Source organism: Thermobia domestica, chromosome 5 (genome assembly GCF_964235325.1).
Source record: "Thermobia domestica chromosome 5, izTheDome1.hap1.1, whole genome shotgun sequence".
Lineage (NCBI taxonomy): Eukaryota > Metazoa > Arthropoda > Insecta > Zygentoma > Lepismatidae > Thermobia > Thermobia domestica.
The window spans coordinates 206,133,100-206,160,024 of NC_137458.1; the positions used below are offsets into that span (position 1 = coordinate 206,133,100).

The 26,925-nt window shown below is 34.9% G+C and overlaps 1 protein-coding gene across 1 annotated transcript in view; it reads right to left on the reverse strand.

Moving 5' to 3' along the window:
• The window catches only part of LOC145685372 (glutamate-gated chloride channel alpha-like), a 198,619-nt gene that overhangs the window by 168,366 nt on the left and 3,328 nt on the right, over positions 1-26,925 (reverse strand). Inside the window, exon 2 of the mRNA XM_081757761.1 lies at positions 25,978-26,051. The gene's annotated coding sequence lies outside the window, so the exon portion shown is untranslated. The remainder of the gene's footprint in view (positions 1-25,977; positions 26,052-26,925) is intronic.

Here is a 26,925-nt window from a genome sequence, read left to right on the forward strand (position 1 = left end):
AAAAATCGTGCTCTTAGGCGTGAGTTTACTAAGAGGCTTCTAAATGACAGTCAGGAATTTTGGGATAGTGTCATCTGGTCAGATGAAACAAAAGTAAATTTATTTGGCTCAGATGGCATCGCATGAATGTGGAGTAAAGCCACAGATGGGTCATTCATACACTTTTTAGCAAACTCACGTCTAAGAGCACGATTTTTCTTGCTAATATATGGCCTTTTCCTTACTCTTCCACTATAATAGCCATTTTTCCATAGCATTTTGTGGATTGTCTGGTTGGACACTACTTTCACTCCATGCACAGCATGCAACCACAGCATGCACACCATCCAGTGACTAACGAGCTTGATACATCATATCGAGTATGCGGCTAGGGCGAGAAATGTATATATTTTGCCATACTACCTATGGCTTTTCTGTTGTATGTATTGGTGTATTATGTTAAAATATTTTGCGCTTGTATATTACTGGCAACATGAATGCAGTGTGTTTTATTTTCATTGTTGTCTCAGACGCTAACGTTTCCTATACTTTCGACTAACACCTATCACAGGTCATTAATCTTTGTGAATCGATTCTGACGTAGTTTCTTGTTACAGACTTGTTACCTTTCATGCCCCAGCTTTTATGTAAACTTTTCAGGCGGTACGCCGTTGTTCTGTGGTTTGGAAGGCATAAAGGATTTTATGCAGTGTTGCAACCCCAAGACAGTCCATTTTATAGCTCTCGGGAACTGTTCGAGCTATTGATTCCACATAAACGCCATTGGAATTGCTGCGTTACAGAAGGACTTGTTGTTCACATGCCGCATTATGTCACATGGGACTTTATCTATCTACGGCTACTCTAGCATGTGACCTTTTTAGGCGAATCCTGTATCAAGCAAATTAGTCACTGGATGCTGTGCATACTGTAGTTTACTCCCTACTATACATTTGTTTCTTCTGCAGTCTTGTGTTCTTGTACACTTGCTCGTTTCATTGTACAGCATAATTTCTCAATTTTACAGTTTCATATCCCCCTTATTCGGCAACACTGATAACCAACCTTTTGCTTATTATCTTATTATCTGTACCAATTGTTTTAATTCTAAAAAATGGTATACGCTTTATTTGAAAAAGTATAATTTTGTGTTGGAATGGCAACACTGCTTGTGTGACACTAGTGCCGTGTTCTTGGCCACATGGCCCCTCCCGTAGGTATCAGCTTATCTGCATACTTTTTCATTTTCTGCCTTTCCCGCCGCTATTGGGGTATAACTCGGCACAGCCTTGCCCGGTAACTGCTTGAGCGGGTAAACAAGGCACTTCCGCACCGAGTGACTATTACCACGATGATTAGCGATCCGCAATTAGTCAGAGTACGAATTTTCATAAATATCTAACTGTCACGGTTCGCACACGTCCCTTGTTAGACCTCCGGTATTATTATTATTATTATTATTATTAGCAGTGTAACATTTTTGTTGCCTTTTGACAATCAACAATGCACAAATGTAACTTTGAATTGAACTTGAAAAGTTAGTTACACAAAGACACAAGAATTATAAGTCAAGTCTGATACGTAATGAAGATTTCAGGAGATTTCTTGCGAGGATACTTTAAGTACATAGAGGTTTTAAAATAGTACTGATAAAACACTAGTAAACGACGTTGACTACGATTAGAAATGTACTTTGGAGAAATTTTTTTGGCTTCGGGATGGGGGAATATCCCTCCCGAGGTAACGCCACAAATCATCACTGCTGATAAGTACCAAAAGAAATTCATATATATATATATATATATATATATATATATATATATATATATATATATATATATATATATATATATATATATATATATATATATATATATATATACAGGGTGGGCCATTTTAATTAATCCACGGAAATATCTGAAAAATGATAAAACATAGAAGAAATGTTTGAAGTAAACGTTATATATTGCTAAGGGGGAAAACCATTTCCGCCAAAAGTACCCCTCTCCACCCCCCGGAAATGGGGGTAACGGGGGGTAACTTTGAAATGTCAAATGGGAACATGGGTCGAGTAATACCTCGTTCGAAAGGTCTTGGAAAACTAAGTAACGCTGTACCAAAATTTGTTTCATATGGAGCACCAGTTTCAAAATGGCCGCCATGATATAGTTCGGAAACTCCAGTAGCCGTAGTATGAAAACCATGGGAGGTAAATGAATGGAACAAAATTGAAATACGTAAATATCATAGGGCATATCGAATAATGTGACCCCTGCGATCCCAGCGGCTTCCCTGAAGGGATCTTGTGAGCTAACTTCAAATTTCAATGTCCGACCGGACAACGGTTCGGGCGTACGCTTGACCTACCCAATGCTGTTTTTAAGGCAGACTTCAGGGATAGAGAATTAGTGCACTCAGTTAATGCGGATGGCCACAGTCAAGGGCGCCCATAAGGGGACAAGGGGGGATCTCGCCCCCCTAGAGGAAATTGTGCTTCGGAATATCGAAAACTCAATAGAATTTTTAGAATAGCTACAGCAAAATTTGAAACTATATTTGAAATGTCACTTTCTCTTGCCTTCCTTGGAAACCACAACATGGGCGCCCTTGGCCACAGTTACATTTTGATTAACTATTAGCACTCATGTCATATTGTGAGCTTGAGGGACGAAACAGTGTGTACGTATATCCCCGAAATGCTTTCCGAATAACCAGCACGCATTGCATAAAAGTTTCTGTGGCGACGGAGTTACTTTCCACCCCACTCACATACAGAGCACAGGAAAAGATTATTTTGCAGGACTTGGATATCTCTCTATACATTATGGCAATTTTACTCTAACATTTTTATCTCTGTTGTATCATTCTCGAGCCTTGGAACGCCTCCGTGATTTTCCTATTTAATTTTCGTTATTTTCATTTATCTCTACCCGTATTCATACTAGGGTCACTAGACGTTTTCTTAGACACATTCACCATTTCTTGGCGATCATTTTGAAAACCGCGTCTCATGTCGAAAATATTCTTACAGAAGCTGTTTGATATTCATTTGTCTATGTAACATGATGTTACTCGCTTCAAGTTGCTATTTGAAATTTTCAAGTTGGCACCGGATACCTTTCAGTGGAGTCACCCCGACAACACCTCTCGATGTGCCTTACGTCAGTTACCTACTCCAGTTTTTCTTCTGTTGATTTATCTCCAATCGCTTTCATACTACGGATACTAAACCTTTTCTCTGACACTAATACTATGTTTCGGCGGCCTTTTGAGAACACTGCCATTTCACCTCAATCGTTTTCTCCTGCAAGATGTGTGATTTTGCAAGATTTATCGAACGAGGTACCACTCGACTCATGTTACTATTTGAAATCTTGAAGTTAGCCCCAAGACCACTTCAGGGAGGCCACTGGGATCACAGGGACCACACCATTCGATATGCCCTATGATATTTACGTATTTCAATTTTGTTCCATTCATTTACCTCCCATGGTTTTCATACTACGGCTACTGAAGTTTCCGAACTATATCATGGCGGCCATTTTGAAACTGGTGCTCCATATGAAACAAATTTTGGTACAGCGTTACTTAGTTTTCCAAGACCTTTCGAACGAGGTATTACTCGACCCATGTTCCTATTTGACATTTCAAAGTTACCCCCCGTTACCCCCATTTCCGGGGGGTGGGGAGGGGTACTTTTGGCGGAAATGGTTTTCCCCCTTAGCAATATATAACGTTTACTTCAAACATTTCTTCTATGTTTTATCATTTTTCAGATATTTCCGTGGATTAATTAAAATGGCCCACCCTGTATATATATTGGCGTTTAATGAAGAAAATCCAAAGACAAGACATAAACTAATCGATAAGTATCATCAAGTTGTAAAAAATTTAAAATGTCAGTATGAAAACTCATGTGTAGATTCGACAAAAATTATTTTCTTCTAAACCGAGAAACTGATTCTGTATAAGAGCTATGCCACCTTTTAAGGCGAAGCTGATACAGAAATATTATATCATTACCTTTCTCATTATTACGCTAACAAGATCACAGTACATAGTATGATTAATGTGATAAAACCCAAATTATCATTAGTTCTTAAACTTTAATTTTTGTCGAGATAAAATATTTTCCAGAGGTGAGACATATGCCATATCAATCGATAGATCATGCCGATTGGACAAAGTGTATTAGAATAAACCCTCATGTATAGGTTTCGGGAAACTCAAAAATACGATTTTTTATGGCGTTAAAAAGTATGTCGTTTGCTGCTGATTTGATCCAAGTGATAGCTTTTGTTCTGCCTCAATAGGTTATTAATTGAATTATGTCATCTGCACGGGCGTCGTTAGTGGGGTGGTCGGGGGGGGCGCTTCCCTCCCAGATTTTAGTCAAATGTATTTAAATAAACTAAGACAACTTTGTCGGACAATATTTTCTATATAAACTTTTTCGGAAAGAGGATTTTGATTATGATTCATCCGACCCTCCCAGATTTAAAAAGCTAACGACGCCAGTGTCTATAGGAGAACTATATATTGTTAACTAGCAGATTGTATCTATTTTGTGATTTCTCCTAACAGTGACGGAAAAATTCTTATAATAGATCAGAATTCACATATATACGATTATTTATTTCACTATTGCACCTCATCTATGTATCATAGACGCTAACATGATATGCTAATTCTCAAATACAGAAGTATAAAAGGAATTCAAGCAGTACTTGAAATCTCTAACGATAAGAAGAGTCGTTTAGAGGAGGCGGATCATCTCCTTGAGGATTATTGAAGGCCTGAAATACGTTGTTTTACCTCAAATTAAAACAATGTAGTGCAATATTTTACATTTAAACCTATGAAAAGGTTTCCTTTCGGCAGCGGGGGACTATCATTCCCTACCCTCTCTGTAGATACACCAATGCTTCAGATTCCTTTCACTTCAGATTTACTTATTTTAAAAGGAACCATTTTCAATCTTATATGTACTTGATATCCTGAAATGTAAATTCAGAGTCATCCTTCGTAGTTCTTCGACCTTAAAAATGAGAAATAACCTCTCGAAATGCAATAGAAGAAAGTAAATATGATAGTCTACTTACTAAAGTATGCACTTGTTTGATTCGTTGAGAAACTGACCCAAACATTCGACACAGAGTATTCTTAACTAGAGCAAAGGAAAGATATTTTAAATCTGTATTTGTATTCTTACGCATTGGACACAACACATTCATAAACAACCTGTTATCACAAATATAATCAAGTACAAAGTATACTATAGCGTGAGCACACACAAAGAGTCGCACTATTGATCTCTTTCGGCTGTAAGACACAAGGTCAATTCTATATCGTGGCATAATGAGAACTCTTCAAATCAATTTGTCACGTTATGTACTTCCTGAACTAAGAGAGAAAATGTAGATTAATTTTTCCTCTAAATTTATCAATTCATTTTACATTAATATAGCTCTTATCTTCTTGTTCCCACAGTTTAAATACATCATACCACATTACTTCAAAAGACTGGTCTTGTAGCGGAAATTCGGACAAATTATAACCGAGCAAACAAGACCCGCAATATAATTTCCTTTATTACTTCACAGGGAAACCATTACAGAACAGTAGTTGAAATTGACGGTCTCTATAAGCTTTGAACATCCGATATGATAGAATATATTGAGTACATTGCTATCTTTATACAATTACTGTAGTTGGCAAAAGTTAGATGTTTATTCATTTATATTGATCGAAAGTATATAAAATAAGTTATTTTATTTATTCATGATGGGCTCCGATCTATATCATGAAATACGATTGGGCTTATGTAAAGAACGGCATTCTTTGGCTTTCCGATCATTCGTTACATAGAAAAAAGCGTATAAGTGGCCCAGCAGTTAATGAGATCCATAGTCTAAGAAAATGTAATCTTAAAGTTTTTATTATTATTATTATTCATTTCAATACTAGTATTGCGAAAATGATTACATCATATCCATGGACCTTACTCAGACAAACATACTTCTTACTTAAATAACTTGAGTAAAGCCAAGGTTACACATACAGTGAAAATAACACAATCCTTATGGAAATACGATTTCCTTGGAATTCCTTCAAACCATGATATGTTGTAGATATTTTAATCCTGAGAAGAAGTCTCAATAGACACAACCACCAATCACTCACCATTTGGTCTATACAGGGCCACCTTTTTGAAAACAGTCGAAGATAACGATATGCTGGAATTCAGTGAAAATGACTGAAACCGTGATATGTTGTCATCCTGAGAAAAAGTCTTAATGGGCACAACCACCAATCACTGACCGTTTGGACACTACAAGGACACTTTTTTTGAAAAGAGCCGAAGATAACGATATGTTGGATTTCAGTGAAAATAACTGAAACCGTGATATGTTGTAGATCTTGTTATCCTGAGAAAGAGTCTCAATAAGCACAACCAACAATCACTGACTGGCCGCTAAGGGCCACTTTTTTTGAAAACAGCCGAAGGTAATGATATTTTCGATTTCGGTGGAGAAAACTGAAACTGTGATATGGTGTACGTATGTTGATGATGAGGAAAAGCCTCACTGGGCACAACCACTAATCACTGAGAGTTTGGCCACTGCTAGCTCACTTTTTTTAAAATAGCCGAAGATAAAGATCCACACAGCACATCACGTATATTATACGTAACTATTATGCAGATAGAGCTACTTTATAGATACGTAGATTTGTTACATGTAATAGGTATATGTTTTAAATCGGTGTCAGCCGTTTCCCAAGGCGTAGACATTCATACATAAAATATATGGATATTATCCATAACAAATATACATTCACTAAATGGTGTGCATGGCAACTAGTTTGCGCACGCGTCAAGGTTAGGTGCCATTGCTTGTTATGGCCGATTACAGAAAAAATAACACGTTATTTATTACTTAGTATAAATGCCGAATATACCGCATAAAGCTTTGGTCATAGCATACAATAAAAAAATGCAAATTCACCCTGTCAGTTACTAATTATTTCTGATATGCTTGGAAGAGAATGTTGGTGTTGAAATCACAAATAAATGATCTGCTATAGTGGTAGTCATTTTGTGTGGTTTTAACTTTTCATTTTTTTGTGTATGAAGTTTTGATGGGATTTTTACCGTCCAAATTTTAATTTTTGCACTGAACTTGTACTATTCTAAAATAGAACATCAACCGGGTAACTGATGATAAATCTTAACCTGGCACTTGCAAAACGCAGCGATAGTGCGAAATTTCGAATATATAAATTGTGTTGAAAATACAGACTATATACATCAACTTACGTATAATATTACTATATACGTATACGTATATACTACACATACGTATATACTGCTACTATACAGTATATACGTATAATATTACATCATTAAGGCGGAAATCTAAACTATTGATATACGTATAATGTATTGTCTGCCACATAAGAAAATGCATGTTTTCCGCGGGATAGTATCTTTAGCCCCTTACTATGAGAATGAAATCGGTACCCATTCCTTGCTAGCACCTCGAGATTTAATTAAAGGTTTTAAAAGCTCAATCCCTAACCTAATCAATAACTGCATGATCTCTCTCTTTGTAATTCACACAAGACACTATAGAAATATCGTAAACTTAATAAAAAGAAAAAAACAATGTTCTTTCACAGCGTGAAGCTTACGGTTATTGTCATATACTTATAGAGTAGATGACTTGTGTATCTTATTCCGTCGCTCATTGGATCCATATAGAATTCCCACTCCGGGACTCATGTTCAAATCTTCGTCCTACTATTTTACTTTTTTTTTATTTTTATTTTTTCATTGATCAGGTAGGACTCCAGTAAAAAGAAACCTTTGGTTACAGTTTAAGGTGTCATTCGATTTTCTGCAAGTATTTATTTATATATTTATTGTCAAGCGAACAAGATGAAGTAGAATTTTACAAGCGTGAAACTGTTCTAGGCTTGACTATTAATAAAAAGCTATGAATAAGTTTACAGCTCAAAAATAAATTGAATTTTCTTAAATTGTATTCCGTAATTAGCTATGACCCCAGATGGATTTAAATTGTTTTGTGTGTGGTCAGCATATTGGCTTCCATCATGCTTATTTCTGGAATTAAATATAACTAATTTTATTTTTCGTTTAGATATAAAATACTTAAATTTATTTCGTAACGAAACAGAGAGCATAGTGCAAAATGTCACTATGGCATTACATTTCGTTATATAAAGAAATGAAAAAATAATACATTTACACTTGAAAACGTCGAAGATAATATGGCAAATATTATGAAGAATTCTATAATAGAATTAAGCAATGGTTCATAATAAAATAAACTGCATTGAAATAAGGGTATTTGAAGTTAGCAAAAATACTTGCCCTCATATGCTCAAATAAAATAATGGTATTAATAATAGAAATGGTATTAAAATTTTTTAAGTTGCCTAAAATTAGGCAAAACTTGCAGATAACCGGGATTTCGGGAGGGACTCCGGGGGGAGGACACACCTCTGCAACTACCAAAATTTTAAAGCAAAACTTTCTACTGAAGTTTCATGTAGAAAGTATTCTACTATACGCTTTGGGGAAAATAACTGCAATAAAAATAACTGAATATTACTGAACAGTAAGACATATAATATACTAACTTTTCGGATATTAAGAAGTAATTATAAAAACTTTGCTACAAAAATACCTACACATACCATAATAAATTCAATGAGCTCCGAAATACGAGGTAACAAAATAGCGTATAAGATTCAGTCTACAAAGCAATTGTTACTTAAAGCATGGACATACACTATTTCTAGAATCGAGATAGAAAGAGAAATGTTTACGATACTTTTCGTCTCCTCTCGATTTCCATCTCCAAAGCGAGACAATAATTTGATTTATCCTTTTCTCGTCTTGAATGTAAAATGATAATCTCGTCCCAATTTTGTTTATTTTGTTTCAGAAATGAGATGAGAAGTTCCTCTTCCCGTGAGCAACACTAAACAAACCGACACATTCTTGCCAAATGTTACATTTCTGGTTGTAATGTTATGCCCTGAGCAATAATGAGCTCCGAACTTTTAATCTTTTATCACATAATAATAATTATTAGTTTATTATTATTATTATTATCCCTGAAGATTTGATAGTTCAAGTATTGAAACATCCAAGTTTTCAAATATCACAAGAAAATAAAACGTGTGTTATCGCCGATCAATCGCCACCAAAAATTCTAAAGTGAAAAAAATACTGATCGTTCGTGGATCAGATTCGATTTGACTATCCTCAGATTACTGGTCGAGCGCCTTGACCACTTAACCACGGTTACTACGCAGCAATTGATTTGCTTTTAGTTTGTTTACGAGTATAATACACGCGCCGTATTTGATTCAAAGTACAGGAGTTTTGTATTTTGTTTTTAAAAATCTGTAATGTTGGTAATTTAGCGAATACAGTGATATAATGCCCTCCGAGTCAGTTACATATTCCTGTGTTTTGCCAATCAATCTGACTATTGACTAGCTACTGTTAAGATATAAGCTTAAGATGTAAGTAAAAACATTAAGAACAAATAAAGAAACTAAGGCTACCTGATGGATAACAAGAAATTAAATAAAATGCAATGTGGTGATCCGCACGGACCTACTTTTGGGCCACCCTGTATAGTACAGCTTCGCATACAAAAATAAAAATATTAAATCTTATCAGCCAACTTTTAATCTGAAATTGGGTGATTTCAAATGAATGCCATTTTTTCTTCCCATGCATGAGAACCTATACTCAAACATATAATTTTGTTCGTCGAATGAGTTCTCTTGATTGGTATGTCATCTCCATTTTTTCGTTAAACACTAATAACATTTAAAATTTCAATCATAAAATTAATTTGCTATTTACCAGTGACACCATAATTCTGTTTTAGATGTCACCAATTTGCTTATACAACTTATTGGCATTAACCGTAAGTGGCTTCTTTATTGCCTGTGATTTACTCCACTTGCTTATTGTCAAAACAATATAATAACTTAGTTCTTCCACTTAACCGATTGTCTTATCTCGTAAACATGTAGCTACCATCACGCCAAACAATACGATACCACGGCAACAGAATAACATAAACCGTCCTTTTTTATTTATTTTTTTACCTTCACTAATTTAGGCACACTTTACAGAATGAGCATTCTCTGAATGTAACGCTAATGGCATAGTCATTATGGCTTTCGTGCAACAAACGTAAATGCATTTAAAGCAAATGAAGTACTTTAGTGGATGTCAAGTATTGCTTAACTGAATTAGAAATCTTGATATTTCAACTCCAAACGTGTAAACAAGCTGTGTGATGCTCATTGATGGTTTAGAGGAAACACGTTATATTATAATATATTCAAGTGTATATTGCAATGTTTCACGTTTAAATTAAGAACATGACTCTGAACTTCTTCATACCATGGCCAGCAAATTAGGGTAATCTCTTGTTCAACAACTTTCTATGTTATTTTTTAAATATGATACAGTTTCACTGTCTTATTTATAAGATTATTTATTCATTAATGCAGTGGTTCCCAATCAGTATGTCCTGTATGAAAATCATGAACACAGGTCTTTTTTTCTCGTTCATATGGGAATATAATGACATCAACATGACCATCGTGGTCTCCGAGATATAATAGGCACTCGTCACTGAAAACCGCAGCCGCCATTATCTGGAAAGTGTGTTCCACCTAATAACATCAAAGACCCCTTCGGTGATGATCAGCTGACAGGAGCAAGTATGTGAGATGAATGTGAAAACTATGCCTGCGTCAAAAATTCTTTTTTCCAGTATCGGGCTCACAGTGAGAATCAAGTGGCAGCGATTGCATTTAAAGTTGTCGTTTTGTCAGTTAGAAAATCCTCTTGCCTAGGCGCTTACTGGTTCTTCGTACGAGCACTGGAGGACACGGCTATTATGAAAATCCTCTGTTTGTCATTGTTCCCATCATTGATAGACCAACAATACATCGTGACCCTCTGAGTGGAAATTCTGGGGAACGCCACTGAACGTCTCGTAGTGTTACTATACATCCATACCCGAAAATATTTAATTGCACAATATATCTTCGATGTTGCCGTTTCAGCATTGCAGATACAGAGTGTAATCTACATATAAATGAATCGACCACACAAGTTCACTTTTATTTGTTGTCCGTTTACCTTAAAACTGCTATCAATACGCTCGCCATGTACACTATCATCAGATTGTTCCACTACTTTGACAGTGCTTGCTGGAGACAATGCAATCGTTTTATATATTAAGTAGGACAATCCCATTCACTCTGGGGAGTTGGCAATACCTTCTGCGAGACTCTAATTTTATATGTTTGTAGCGATTAAGACAGATTTTTAGGTGTTTTTTTTATCTATAACATTTATTTATACATACTCTTAAAGTTTATTAGGTTCCAGTTTTTGTAAGCAACAAGTTTGTTCCATTGGCCACTACATCTTGATCTTGATCTTGATCACCTCCAAAGAGGCGTTTTATACTGGCGCAGATGTTAAAATCCGTCTCGCCAACAGCACTAGAAATGTGCTTACACTAAATTGTTCAAAATTTTATACAATTGTTGAGTAACCGGTGAAATAATTACCTATAATTGTTATGACTAATTATAGGATTGTTGCCAAAGATATTGTGATTGAAATATTATATATTTTTGTTATTATTATTATTATTAATTTTTTCACCGGATTGAAAATTACAGCGAAAATATAATGTACCTAAAGATGAAGTTTATATGTCATTATTGTAATTTCCAGTCTTTTTAGTCCATTTTTTCCTCTTTTATATATTGACATTGTTAATTTGTATAGAGCTTTATTGATTTTTGCATTATTTAATGCCAAAAGATTTTGGACCTTGTGAGGGCCAATGAAATGATATGAAATGATATTTCATGATTACGTCAATTAGAATGTTTCTATATTTACTAGTGGAAGAGCAGTTAAAAAGAATATGCTCTATATCACCCTTTTCATTCCCATACTAACATCCAGGGGGGTCTTTTTTATTGATTTAATATAATTGAGCTGGTGTTAGTTCCGTGTAGTCGAAGCTTTAAAAAAATTATAATTTCTGAGCGTTTCCAGTGTTGAATTTGATCCCACGGTTTACTACTTTGTGGATCTGTGATGTTCCAATAATATATACCTGGGCCCATCCTGATTTTTTTTGGTCTATATTGGTCTAAGTATATATATATATATATATTTTTTTTTTGATAATAGGCATAAAATTGTGGTATGGAAGTCTTCTTGGACCCCCTTTGCTACACCTACGCTAGACACTGCATGGTTTGGGATATACGCTTGCCATTTGTTTGAAGTTAATACGTCATTATCAAGGAAAGCATATTGGAATCGTGTGTGGTTATGAATTGGATTTTCATTAGATATCGACCTATTTTTTGGAATTTACTAATGCCCGGAATCGGCAAGGTATAATATGCGACTAATCGCCATCGGGTGAGTGGGTCCTGTTTCTTTGACTTTGAGAAATACAATGTATGGGGGGTTGTGAATGTCATTATATTTGTTAGCCATTGAAGGTTCGTTATTAATGTGTGCCGTAGACGAATGTCCTTCTGACCCGTTGTCTCCTACCTTGTTATATATATTATTTTTATTTTTCCCTTGTAGGCTATATCAGAAAAAGGCTTATTTTGATTTGCTTTTGAAAGTTGTTCTGTTACTTCCATTGAATCACTATCAGATTCGTTTATTTATTATTACTGGATACTATCATGTCGTTCGTCGTGATCTTAAGATTGTGAACTTCCTTGTTCACTGACATTTTATCTCTGCACTTTAATAACAAAAAGAAAAACTAATCTTACCTTATAAGAAGAGGGCTATGTGATCACTATGTGATCTGCTATAACACCCGTGAACAATATAAAATCAAAACTGATGCCTGTGTGAAGTTGGCCCCCAAAAAGTTTGGGCTACACGAGATCTTTATTGGACCAGAAAGTACTTCATTTGGGTTGTTTGGGCTAGCAACTTTTAGCGTTTGGGCTACTCTGGGAACAAACCTACAGCCTCACAAAGTTTGAGGGGACAACGTCACGTTAAGTCCCCCAAGTGTTTGGGCCAGACGAGATTTTTATTGGGCTGGATAGTTCTTCGTTTGGGCTGATTGGGTCAGCAACTTTTAGCGTTTGGGCTATTATAGTTTCCGAAATATGGGCTATTAAACTTTTTGAAAAGTGATTTTCTTGCTTCTTTTGTCGGGATCATCTTCACTAATATATTTCTGACAAATACTTTTACTAATTAGTACATTTTTCTCTTTTTTTAATTCTTTGAATGTTATTTATAATGGAGATGATACTTGTGCCAATTAATTTGAGATAGATTAAGATACCAGTTACTATAAACTCAAATATGCTATGTTTTCTTCGTCTTCATGTAATTCAATTTGGAATTCTTTTTTCATAAGATTTTGTCTAATGCTGCCCAATATGCAGATATCCAGATTTTAGTATTTTATTATACGAAATCCGGATTTCAGCTTTTGTCATTTCATTATACGAAATCCGTTTTCGGTTCTTGACATTTCATTATTCGAAACTCTAATTCCGGTTTCTGACATTTCATTATCGGAAATCCGGATTTCGGTTTTAGTTTAAATTCTAAATCCGGATTTTGTGAATCTCAATTTTTGACAGCGTTAATTTTGCGTAAGTAGTTATCGACTTTAATCCCCTAAACTTATTTTGTTGGAAAACAATTACTGTCCTAATAAATTATAAAAGCAATAACTTTACAATTGCAATGGTTATATACGGTAAACTAACCTATGAATAAGACACTGGTGAAAATAATATATACTACATACATAATTGAATTGCGTCAAACCTTGAAGAAATATGTCCAAATAATTTTTATATCCATTCATTCTTTCCTTTGTACGTAAGCCTTTTGTGAATACAAGGATAATATATACCTGTGTTTGATGCAGAAAGTTCCAGGTTTGATTCCCAATGGAGTCTCAAGGAGCATACAGTACTCTAACTAGTCTTCTTTATATTACTATTATTATTATTATTATTATTATTATTATTATTATTATTATTATTATTATTATTTATTATTATTATTATTATTATTATTATTATTATTATTATTATTATTATTATTATTATTATTACTATTATTATTATTAACAATTCTTTGTAATTTTTAAGCCGAATATTCATCCACATTATATTGTATATAGGGAAAGCAATAAGAAAGCAATCCTTTTTTCTCAGTTTGTTTATTTCAAAAGATTACGATGAGTACTTCATGTTTCTAGGGAAGTACTTGAATCCTTCTGCTCCACCTTGCTGAAAACGAAATGCAAAATTATGAATTTGAAGTATAAAGCTTTTCTATGTTTTTCGCCTATTTATAAAAGTATCAACGCAGGTGGGTCAAGTTTTTGCTGGAGTGTTTGCAGTCTTGGTATTCTTACACATTTAGTCCTGGTTTTGGTCTTGCATATGCATCCTCTGTCCAAGAGCGTAACAAGGCTGGGGCAACCGGGGCGATGCCCCCGTCCAAAGGCGATCACGGTGCCCGCAGGTATAGTCGTAAATAAATAGGAGTCTAATTACATGACTTACATTTTAATGGTGACGTGGAGTTTCTCACGGTCCTGTTCATCGGATTAATCATTCTGCAGGTGTCGTGCACTTTCACACGGTCCACCTGTCAATCATTTGATTTATCTTGAAAACGCTTTCACTATAGGAGGAGTGAGGATACAGAACAACTGTCAACTAAGAACAGAAAAAGAGCAAACACAAGTTAAATATGAACAATTGCAATTAGCATTACAGGAGGAGAGCTAGGAAATGTTTCACTTTCACAAAAAGAATAATCAAAATAACCGGAAATTAAAATAATTTAAGAACAAGACAGAAGAAAAGATAAGCAAACCGAAGTTATAGTAAGGAAGGAGAGAAAATAATAACATAAACAATATGAAATTGAAATAAATAGAAAAATAATAAAAATTATCGCAAATTGAAATAGATGAAAGCAAAAAAGAATAGCAAATGAAAATAAATAATAAGAACAGAAAAGGAACATAAAAATTGTAATAATTAGAAATAGGATATAGAACAATCACAAATTAAAATAAATAAATAATAAAATAAGCAGCACATCAGAGAATTCAGTCAGAAAGTTCAAAAATCGAAAAAAACGTGCCCGCTCAAAAGCAGAGAAAAGCGTTGTTATTTGTGAAACACAAAACATTAGCTCTATACTCCAAGGCGATTTGAAGACGAACCTTGTCGTCTTGATATTTTCCGAGTGAACAGCACATCGCTGAGGTGGAACATTCATACTTCCGTACATCGTCAATCCATTTTGTACAATTCATAGTTCTTTATTCCAGTTTTTGAAGATGGGTAGGAGCAAGTTCGAGCGAGTTCTTTTGAAACTCGACTCGACTCGAAACAGACATCTTTAAGCTTAAGTCGAGAACTCGTTTCCGATAATTTTCTCTAACTCGACCCAAATTCAGGTTTTTCGAGTCGAGTTGAGCCAAATCGAGCCAAATCCTGTGTGCAATTTCAAGTACTTTCTTCAAGTATCCTACATAGACAATATAATTGTTATCGATGATATTACTACTGCTAGAACTTTATTATTATTATTATTACTATTATTATTATTATTATTATTATTATTATTATTATTATTATTATTATTATTATTATTATTATTATTATTATTAACACAACGTATAAAGAGGAAAGGCGGTTTATATCTGAATACCAAAATCCGAGGCGAGTCTAGGAGGCAATGACACCGTTTACGAGGTTCTCGGTTTGAGTTCCGGAGAAGCAAATATTCGGGCTCGAGCTAAAAATCGTTAAAAGTTATGGGGCATCGGACAAACATGTTCAAAACTGCTCGGCCCGGATTTAGGGCTGCCAACGGCTCGAGCTGCTCGGGTCACAGCTCATTCACTATCGAGCGGAACCGAGCCGATGGAGTCATTTCAACCCAGCCTGCTGAAGCCATCGGCTCAATTGAGGTAGTATTAATTCAATTGTTCATATTTATTTTAACTTGTGTTTGCTCAGTTTGTGTTTGTACTTAGTTGACATTTGTTCTGTTCTCCCTCACCCTATAGTGAATGCTGTTTCAGGATGAATCACATGATTGAAAGGTGGACCTTGTGGGAATGCACCACACCTGCAGAATGATTAATCCGATAACGAAGACGGTGCGAAATTGCTCGATAATGAGCACTATGTGAAACTGCACAGTGCGAAATTGCACGGAATCATTTTAATGGTTTTGGGTGACCACTTCCAACCACTGCAAAATGTAAATTGAGTACTATCGTAAAAATTAATAATTACGAAATTCTGTCATAACCTCTTGCATAATGTGTGGAACATTGCATCTTTCTTCACCATTTTGGCGTTCCACCGATGTATAGTCCAAACAGTTTATAAGATTAAAAAAAATCAGTACCTATTAGATTCAAACCTATTATTTCCGGTAGCAAAATATCTGAAGGTCTAACTCTCTTTCAAATACAGACCAAATCTTAATAGCCCAAAACACTAAAACTTGCTGACCCAATCACCCCAAAAGAAATACTATCCAACACAATAAAATTTCCGTCAGGTCCAGTCACTTGGAAGAGCTTGAACTTGGCCTCCCCAAACTTTGTGAAGGTCCAACTATTTCAAATACAGCCCAAATCTTGAACTTTGCTATACTGCTAGTCGACACAAAGTATTGCCAATTCTAGTAAACGTATTTGTCAGAAATGTCATATTAGTGAAGTTGCCCTGACAAAATAAGCAGGAAAATCACTTTTCAAGGAGTTTTAATAGCCCATGTTTCGGAAACTATAATAGCCCAAACGCTATAAGTTGCTGACCCAATCAGCCCAAACGAAGTACTACCCAGCCCAATAAAAATCTCGTCTGGCCCAAGCACTTGGGGGCTCACGTGAAGTTGGCCCCTCAAACTTTGTGAGGCTGTAGGTTTGTTTCCAGAGTAGCCCAAACGGTAAAAATTGCTAGCCCAAACAGCCCAAATGAAGTACTTTCTGGCCCAATAAAGATCTCGTGTAGCCCAAAGTTTTGGGGGGCCAACTTCACACAGGAAAAATGATAGTATTTTTTTATTAATTAACAAGGTGTCCTGTCACCTAGTTTTATAAACTTTTTGTTGTTTATTTACATTTTACAATACACTACACATATAGTTCACACAGACACTAGCACTTCATTGATTGACTTTTTATAACCATTTTCATCATATAAATAACTATGAGTATTAATTATTCACATTAGCGAAATCGGGATTTAACATCTGCCGCTTTTTTTATGGTTGCTGGTAGCTCTACAACAAACCGCCACTACTTCTGTACTACAGGAAGAGACAAATTCACTGTTGTTAATTCCCATTGTATCAATTTGTTTAAAAAAGGAAATCAGGTTACTGCTTTCAATGTGATTATTATTTTTTGCATGTAATGTGTACTTTGTAGCTTATTGAATAAAATTATTAGATTATATTACAGACAAGTATCTTGAACTTGACCTAATGACGAGTTACCAAAAATGTGGAGTTTTAATGAAGAAGGTATGAGTTATTCACAACCCATTACATTTTACTTCATATTATTAATACATTGATGAAATTTATGATGCACTATACGACATATAAAAACATAACATACTAACTCTATGGCCTATGGAACCCGGAGGTTCAATGCCGCGTTTACAAAAGCTATCCCCTGACTTCTATCCTTAGCTAACTGCATCCAGTTTCTACTTTGGATTCCAATCTCTGCGAGATTCATCTTAATATTGTCCTCCCATCTGCGCCTAGGTCTTCCTAATGGTCGTTTTCCATTGGTCTTCCAGTCAAGACTTTGAAAGCGTTTCTACTTTCTTCCATTCTAGTTACATGACCCGCCCACCTAAGCCTCCTAGACTTGACGACCCTAACAATGTTGGGTAGACCATATAAATTATGTAGTTCCTCGTTATGAAGTTTCCGCCATTCCCCATTCCCATTCCTCTTGGGTCCGAATATTCGTCTCAGAATCTTGTTCTCAAATACTTTCAGCCGATGTTCTTCCCGCAGAGTAAGTGACCATGTTTCGCAGCCATACAGAACAACAGGCATAATTATCGTTTTGTATATTTTAAGCTTCAAATTCCTCGACAGAATTCGCGACGACAAGAGATTTTAAACCGAATAGTAACACGAATTCCCCGCTTTTAGTCGACATTAAATTTCTTCGTGAATATGATTTTCCCCTGTTAATATTGATCCTAGATATTTGAAACTATCCACTTTATCAAAAGTATTATTTAATATTTTAACGCATCCATAATTTGATGTATTCCGGTCCCGACGCACTTCCACGTATTTAGTTTTCTCTGCATTTACTTCTAAACCCATGTCCCTGCAAGCGTTTAATAAGATCTCTGCATTTCTTTCTATTGTTCTCCTATCATCCCCTATTAAATTTACATCATCAGCATATGCCATAACCTGGTGAATACCGTTCAACGCTAGGCCCTGGTTGCTATCTTTGATTTTCCTTATAGCGTATTCCAGAACGAAGTTAAATAATAATGGCGACATCGCATCTCCTTGTTTCAGGCCATTTTCGACGTGAAAGCTCGTGGACAAAAAATTTCCTACCCGGACTTTACTTTGGGATTCATTTAAACATATATTAATTAATCTAATTAGCTTTCTCGGTATTCCAAGTTCTGTAAGAACGTTGTATAATGTTTCTCTCCTAACCGAGTCGTACGCCTTTCTAAAATCAATAAATAGTTGATGAACTGGGGTATTGTATTCCCACTTTTTTTTCGAGTATTTGGCGAATGGTAAATTTTTGGTCGATAGTTGATCGATTTCGTCTAAATCCGCACTGATAATCTCCAATAATTTCATCTTCATATGGGGTCAGTCTTGCTAACAGAATATTTGAAAGGATTTTATAGGATGTTGACAGAAGAGAAATGCCTCGATAGTTATTACAGTCAGTTTTGTCGCCTTTCTTGTGAATTGGAACAATGATTGATTCTTTCCACTCTTGTGGCAATTCTTCCTTCTTCCAGATAAGGAGAATGAGTTTGTGTATCTTGTTCCACAATTTTTCGCCTCCAGCTAAAATTAACTCAGCCGGAATCTTATCTACACCCGGAGATTTGTGTTTCTTTAATTTCTTTATAGCGTTTTCTATTTCTATTCGGTTGGGTTCTGGAATATACGGTTCTGCGGTGTGTATCACCTTTTCTCCACGCACACTAGTTTTTGATTGCGTGTGAAGCAATTTGTCAAAGAAATATTTCCATCTATTTAAGATGCTATCCGTGTCAGTGAGAACTGTACCGTCAGATTTCTTTAATATATAAGCACGAGATTGATAGCCTTTCTTAAATTCGTTGATTCCCTTATACATGTCCCGGATGTTTTTATTTTCACTATTATCTTCAAGTTCCTTAATTTTAGCTTTCAGAAAATCGCGTTTCTTCGTTCTAAAAATCTTGGGTGTTTCCTGCCTGATATCTGCGAAATTTTGTGTAGTTATTTCATTCGGATTTTGTAGCCAGCGTAATTTTGCCTGTTTTCTCTTCTCTGCTAGTTTAATGCATTCCTGGCCGAACCATGGTTTGTTCCTACGTATTTCCGCGTGTACCAATTTTTCTTTTGCTGAACTGTTAATGCTATCTCTAATTTCAATCCAGGTATCCTCAATGCTAGTGCACTCCGAATCTTCTAAAGCCGAGAATCTATTCGAAACTTCAATCTGTTTTTTCTCTCTTACCTGGCTCTCTTATAATTTCTTTAAATTGAATCTCTCCGTTTTCGGACAATGAAAATTACCTTTATTCAACGATAACCTCTCTCGTATTATCGCTACTACCAGGTAGTGTTTAGTGTCACAATCAGCCCCTCTAAACGACCGGACATCAATTATGCTAGATTGCCTTCTTCTATCTACTAAAATGTGATCAATTTGGTTGTGTGTTTTTTCGTTTGGTGATGTCCAAGTGTATTTATGAACGTCGTGATGTGGGAATTTTGCACTCTTCACGATTAGGTCTTTGGATGTTACAAAGTTCACGAGTCTAACACCGTTGTCATTACTTTCCTTATGCAGACTTTCGTTCCCTATAATCGGTTTGAAAATATCCTCTCGTCCTACCTTCGCATTGAAATCCCCTAATAGAATTTTCATGTGGTATCGCGGTAGTTGGTCAAATATCCGTTCCACTTCTTCGTAAAAACTGTCTTTTATATCGTTATCCTTATCTTCAGTTGGGGCATGTACATTTAAAACAATAATATCACACCACCATCCCTTAAGAGTAATAAAAGAAAGTCTATCAGTAACAAATTCAACCCGTTTAATTGCTGGTAATATGTTTATGAACGAAAAACCCTGTTCCTAACTGGTGATTTTTATTTCCTTCCCCGTAAAAGAACGTAAAATTTCCGAAATTCTCAGATCCATTTCCTTCCCACCTAACTTCCTGAACTGCTACTACGTCCATCCTGTATTTTTCTAACTCACTCGTTACGGATTTTAACGCGCCTGCCCTATAAAGACTCCTAATATTCCATGTTCCAAATCTCATGTCCATTTTCTTTTGCTGAGGTCGTGCCAAATTATCAGTCCTTGTCCGAGGCTTTTGTGAATATTTCTGAACAAGTGCTTTTTTTTTTTTTTACAGGATGAGGTTGTTAGCCCTACCCAAACCCCCAAGCTGGAGCACCACTCCTAGTCGGCTGTCCGCGACTGCTTATTCAGTATATTCGCAGCTAACCTCTATATCTAGAGGCCTTCTCCTCGATCCGCAACCTGAGGACGCGCCATGCCGTGGGGACAAGAACCCACGTTACACGGAAAAACATAACATACTCTAATGTAATTATTAAAAGTTCAGAAAAGAACTAGAGGTACGTACAAAACTGAAGAAATGACTACTTCTTTTTTGAGAAAATATTGCTCTGCTAAAATATCATTTTGCCTGAATGTGACAGCAGCTACCTGATCTTTTCATCTATTTCGTTACCGATCCATTTCGTTACAAAAATTGAATATGGTAACGAAGTTTTGAATAAGATGTAAACTATACGTACATTCACAAACATAGATATGTATTGTCATTACATAATTCAGTAATTGTAATGTGTTCAGGGACGGATTTAGGGGGTGCACTGGTGCACGTGTACCCACTCCCCCCTCCCCCCTTCGTTGTAAATATACACTATCTAAAATGAGAAGCTAGCAGTGAAAATAGCAACAATTTCCAAAACTTTCTGTCATCATGTTTCCGTTTGGGACTTAAAAGGAAGCAGAGCTATGCCAAAAGCAATAGTTTAAGTCTATTTTTTAAAGGTTGAAGGAAAAGGATTCACCAAGCAAAACAATATAACATATGTCAAGTATGGAGGCAAACAAGCCAGGAGGAGAAAAGAACATTTTTTCCTGCATGACACTTGCGACCCTCTTTAAAATACTCCCTTCCGTTCTATGCATCAGCGTTGTCACGGGTAAAGGATATTGTCACTCGTCACTTTGAAGAGTTTCAGTAGGATTGGTTATTTTGGGAATTATCGGAGCACCCCCTTCAGATAATCTTGGATCCGGCCCTGAATGTGTCTATACTGTTTGCATAAATTACGTAAAATTAAAGACAAAAGATATAAAATGAAACTACGCAGGAAACCAATACATGAAACTTGGAACTCTAATGTAACAGTATCGTAAAAAGATGAAAAATACAACTTACAGTAAAGTGAATAGCAGTTTTTAGTTTTAGGTTGTCCACCCACGTCCGAGTCAAGCTCTGTCGCTGAATTTGAATTAGAAATCTGAATTCTGGATCATGCCTGGTCTCTCCCGTACATTTTTATATCTGATGATTTACATAATTCTGACTCTGAGGTTCTCTATAATAGCTTTGGTTTTCTTTTTGTTTTCTCCTAACGGCTTTCAACTCTACGTAATTGTCTGAGAACCTCACTAGCTAATAACCAAGTAACACTGTTTGTCTAAAATTCTTTTTGTTCTATCTAGATTTTCATTACTAATTAACGAAGTGTTTGATACATTTTTTATTCAATGGCTATTCCTGAAAACAATACAAAATTTTTTATTATTTAAATAACTTTAGCATTGGAATAAAACTTCTTAATATGTTTTATACAATATAATGATTTGTTAAAAATTCAGTTCTTAAAATTTTATTACACTAAGAATACTAACTACAATGTAGCCACTAGGAAACTTTGAATATGGATTTTTGTTCCTATAACGATCTGGTCCCCTGTTTGATATAACATGTGGGAATGAATATTTACTAGAGTAACAAGTTTCTAAAGTTTTAGCTCAGGAAATGTTATTGTTCATAAATATGAGTGGAGAAATAACACAGTAAATTGTTAAAATTAACCATACTTTTATTTGGGTTACTTTTGTTTGGAAAAGTGATCTAATAGCGTTCACTCCTTCTAGCTATAAATTCTCTTTAATATTTCAACATCCTCTTGAAATGGAAATCTTACTCAAGGTATATTTTCTTTTCAGTATCTTACCTCCGCGGTGAGCAGAAGTGTGCAAGGTCATGTTTTCGTTACACTGAGTACCTCATACCAAAAACCTGGGTCCATCTCTTCTCTTCAGATTTCGGGAACAATTTATATTTCTTTTTAAAAAATCCGAAACTAGCATTCCATTCATTTGATTAAGAAACTCTTGAGAGCAGATTACTCTAACATTTAGAAAATACAACTATTAAAGCACCTTCTTCCTCACTGTTTGAGAAAGGACTCATTACACGATCGTACCATTGATTTAATATCCATTAACTATTAATTTTCGAATACGTATATGAATTAATGCTTAACAGAATCTCAACAGTAACATTATTGAAGGATGATATGATAAATAAAAAGTACCGTAAACTAGGGTTGCTTGAAAGCTTTTTTCTTTTTCATACTACCCTTTGTTATTTACTGCATTTAATTTTCTTCTCCTTGCGGTGTTTCTAGAGTTTAGTAGATGTTACCTTTCCCTGCAGTCATAAAAAAATTACTGAGACTGAAGCCTCCCAGGAGGCAAAATGTGCTGTTTCCAAGCTTTCGGGACTACTTGGAAAATATGTGTCTTTTCATAGTAGTAAGAGCAGTGTAAAAGATGATACTATTTGGAAAAAACCGCTTGCAAGCTCACAATTTCCTGAGAAGATTGATATACAACATGCCTATGTTTCTTTCACAGTAATGTGTTCCTAGGCTGTTTTAAATAAAAAAAAACAGACTTTTTTTTGCACAACCTTTTAGTTAAACACAATAAATTATTGAATCAATCTAAACTAGCTACAGTGGTAGGTTTCTCTTCCTGAAGACCTACAGAACCAGTAAAAAATGTTTTTGCATTGTGCTTTCATACACGGTAGTTTTTCAAACAATGCAAGGGAAAGTTTGGTATCTGCCAATACACGCATAAGCTCTTGAGACTTCTTTAAGACACTAAAACATGCCGTACATAATTTAATTAAATTTATGTATGTGTCAGATCAGTAATTGCCTTACATTGGTTTACAAAATTACCAGGTACCATTTTTACAAGTGTACATTTACGTTAACCCTTTACAAAAACATCATAGGATACTATTATCATAAAATGGTGTAACACAAAACGATAAGGACAAAATTCACGTATTGATATTCTTTGCTATAAAGTCAAATTTAGAAACAACTTCTCTGCGGTTGTAGGTAGGTTCAGGCGAAACTTCAATAATGTCATCGTTGTATATACCCTGATCAGTATAATCATTTTAGTAGAAAAACAGAAGGAAATAAAAAAAACGGCCACAAATTGTCCAAGAAATTAAGTGGAAATGTAAAACTAATTCGTATCATTAGCAAACTTCTCAAAACAATGATATTTAGCACAACCAGGTAAAAATCACTTTTATTGCGGAAACAAGGACAATTTACAGAAAATTAAAAATCAATTGCAGTGAGAATTTTTAGACCAATCTTTAAATAACACACAGCACTTATGACCATTCATATTGTATCTTTTAGGTGCCTACTTTTCATTTGTCTGGAAGAAAACGACATATCTAATATAGTTCTCTCATTTGTATACCATATAACACAAAAAATGTTAGTTTTCCAGGTAGACCCAGATTTTACAAGTGACCCAATTTAGGTTATTAAGAACAAAACTCAGAGTACTGTGCTTTCTTAAATAAATTGAATTCATTATTTTTATCACACGCACGCGCGTACGTTTTAAAGAAGCACGTACTGTACTATTAACTATTACCCTATTTCTTCCAGATTGTTACGAAGCTCGCCTTCCATTATTTAAACCAAGGATTCAAAAGTGGGTTGCTAATCACTTCTAAAACAAAGAATTTGTTAAAGATTAATTTCCTTTTGGAACGCGTAATTCGGCATTTTGAGGATTCCGTTTCTCCTTTTACTTGTTTATTAATTTTATTTTTTTCTACTTATCACATAACTTTATTGCCATTTATAAAAACGTTCCGCATATATACGGTTCAAATAGGTGAACCTCACTGATTTACGCCTATTTTAAAATTATGTCAAGTAGAAATAGGGTCAGTTTTCTTCATTTGCGAATAATCAAAATTTCGCGCTTTATTCAGAGAGAGAAACAGTATAATTTATCCGCAGTTCAATAATGTACTGTATCTTACTATTCTTGCGTAATAAACAAACATATAATCTATGCTTCCAGAAATTCTCAGTACTAGCTGTTTTGCACCCTGAAGTATTTAGAATTAAATATAATCTGAAATTAATCTATACAAAACCACCAGCATAGAAAATTAAAGGACATACATCGGGTGAGCGCGTATATTTGTTGGCTGTATAGCAGGTTACCATTTATAGTTGCAATTACTACAATTCCACTTTCCAAAAATATAACAACTTTATTATAACAAAAGCAAATGCATTAACACGTAACATTCATGAGTTTATATAGCACTTGACTTCACTTTAGTCAATCGTTCAAATATCAATTGGAGGTAACAAGTAGCTCTTAACTTTTTTCAAGTTTGTTTGACAGATAACGAAAAGTATAAAATCCCCAGACCAAAGAACAATAAAGGAATACGTGCATATATTTCTCTCATTAATAATAAAGCTACTTATGTCCTAACTTCCTCATTATGACTTTTGCTGCCTTTATTTTAGAAGTTAAAGAAAAAATAGTTATTTCCAATAAGTTAGGAAACAGCAAACTCAGCTCTTCGTTAGCTGTGTAATCTAAAGACATGAGCTTATTTAATCTTAATTCTTATATCTTATTCTTTGCAATGACAAGACAATACGAAAGAAGAAACAGTATTATAGTTATATTCAAGTGATACTTAAAACTACCATACAAACCGATACGAATCATTCGTTTTCCATGACATTTTCACTCTCTTATTTTTGTCTCAAAATTTGAAAAGAGAAAACTATTTTAGTGGTTAGTTTTGCCAAAATTCTCCTTTAAATCAAACTTCAAATCAATTCCAATCCATAATCACATATTAACGCAATTACATTTCACTCTTCCCTATTATCCTGTCGCAGCAAGTTTCGTTCGAACTATACTCAAGGTAGTTACTTAGCACATTATGCCATTCGCTTGCTGCACACTCCAGAAGAGCGAAAAGGCAAAACTAGCGCCATGCAGTGGGAAGTATGAAAACTTCCAGCGATAGGTAACTCAACGCCAACTGGCACTGCGTTTAAAGCTGATACGCTTATTGTCATTGACTATGGATATTTTATTAACAATAAATTTTTAACAAAAAATGTATTATTCGACTAAACGCAACACAAAATCCCCCCGCGGAAGACTATAAATTTCTCCTTCCAAAAACAATAACTAAACAATAGGAGAATTATAATTTTTTGTACATTACCAATTATCTTCCAATATATCCTCTTGGACTAGCTCTACAACCTCTCCTAGTCCTTAACTCACGTGAAGATTTTTCTGCAGGAAAAACAATTAAACAAATACAACAAGAATTCAAACATTATTATATACAAAACAATTAATTTAACTACAAACTCCAGTCTAGTTAAGAGATTTTTAAGACGATTTTAGATATTTAGGACATTCAGAACATGGTTTTGAGGTACATTATATGGTTTACAAAAACTTACATGTCTCTTCAACCTAATAGTAGGATCCTCTACATTTTCTAGCCAAACCATGTTCTGTGTTGGTTTGCTTAGTACAACAAACGGGCAATCCTAAGGAGGCGATATTTTGAGGTTAAAGTGTTTCTCCACAGATAATTTCATCATTCTTTTAAGTAATACAAGATCTCCAATATGCATATTAACTGGGATATGTTTCTGTGAATAGATTTTCTCACTTCGTTTCCAAGCATTATGAATGTTACTACTTATGGTAGCAAACTTCTCTTGATTTTGATCATCGTCAAGAATTTCAAGATTTCTCTTCTGCTTTATTCGGCGACGGGTTATAAGGGGATAATCTAACATCCTGAATACCATAAGAATATAGGAACTGAGTGAAGAAATCTGACATGAAATATGAAGCGCCATAGTGTAACACAGAACCAGGAAACCCATATCTCAGACAAATCTAACAGTTTATTACAAATTGTTTTAGAATCTAGTTTTCTAAAAACACAAATCTACTAAAAGAGTCGGTTACAATCAAAATATATTCATAACCAGAATTATTAGGCAGTCGGTCAGCTACGTCAATATGCCATACATAATTAGAATGCTTAACTGTTCTAGTATAATAAGTACCCAATGGTTTGGTAGTTTTATCCTTGCATTTTCTGACATACATCCCAAAATTTAATGTAATTCTTAATATCTGAATACAT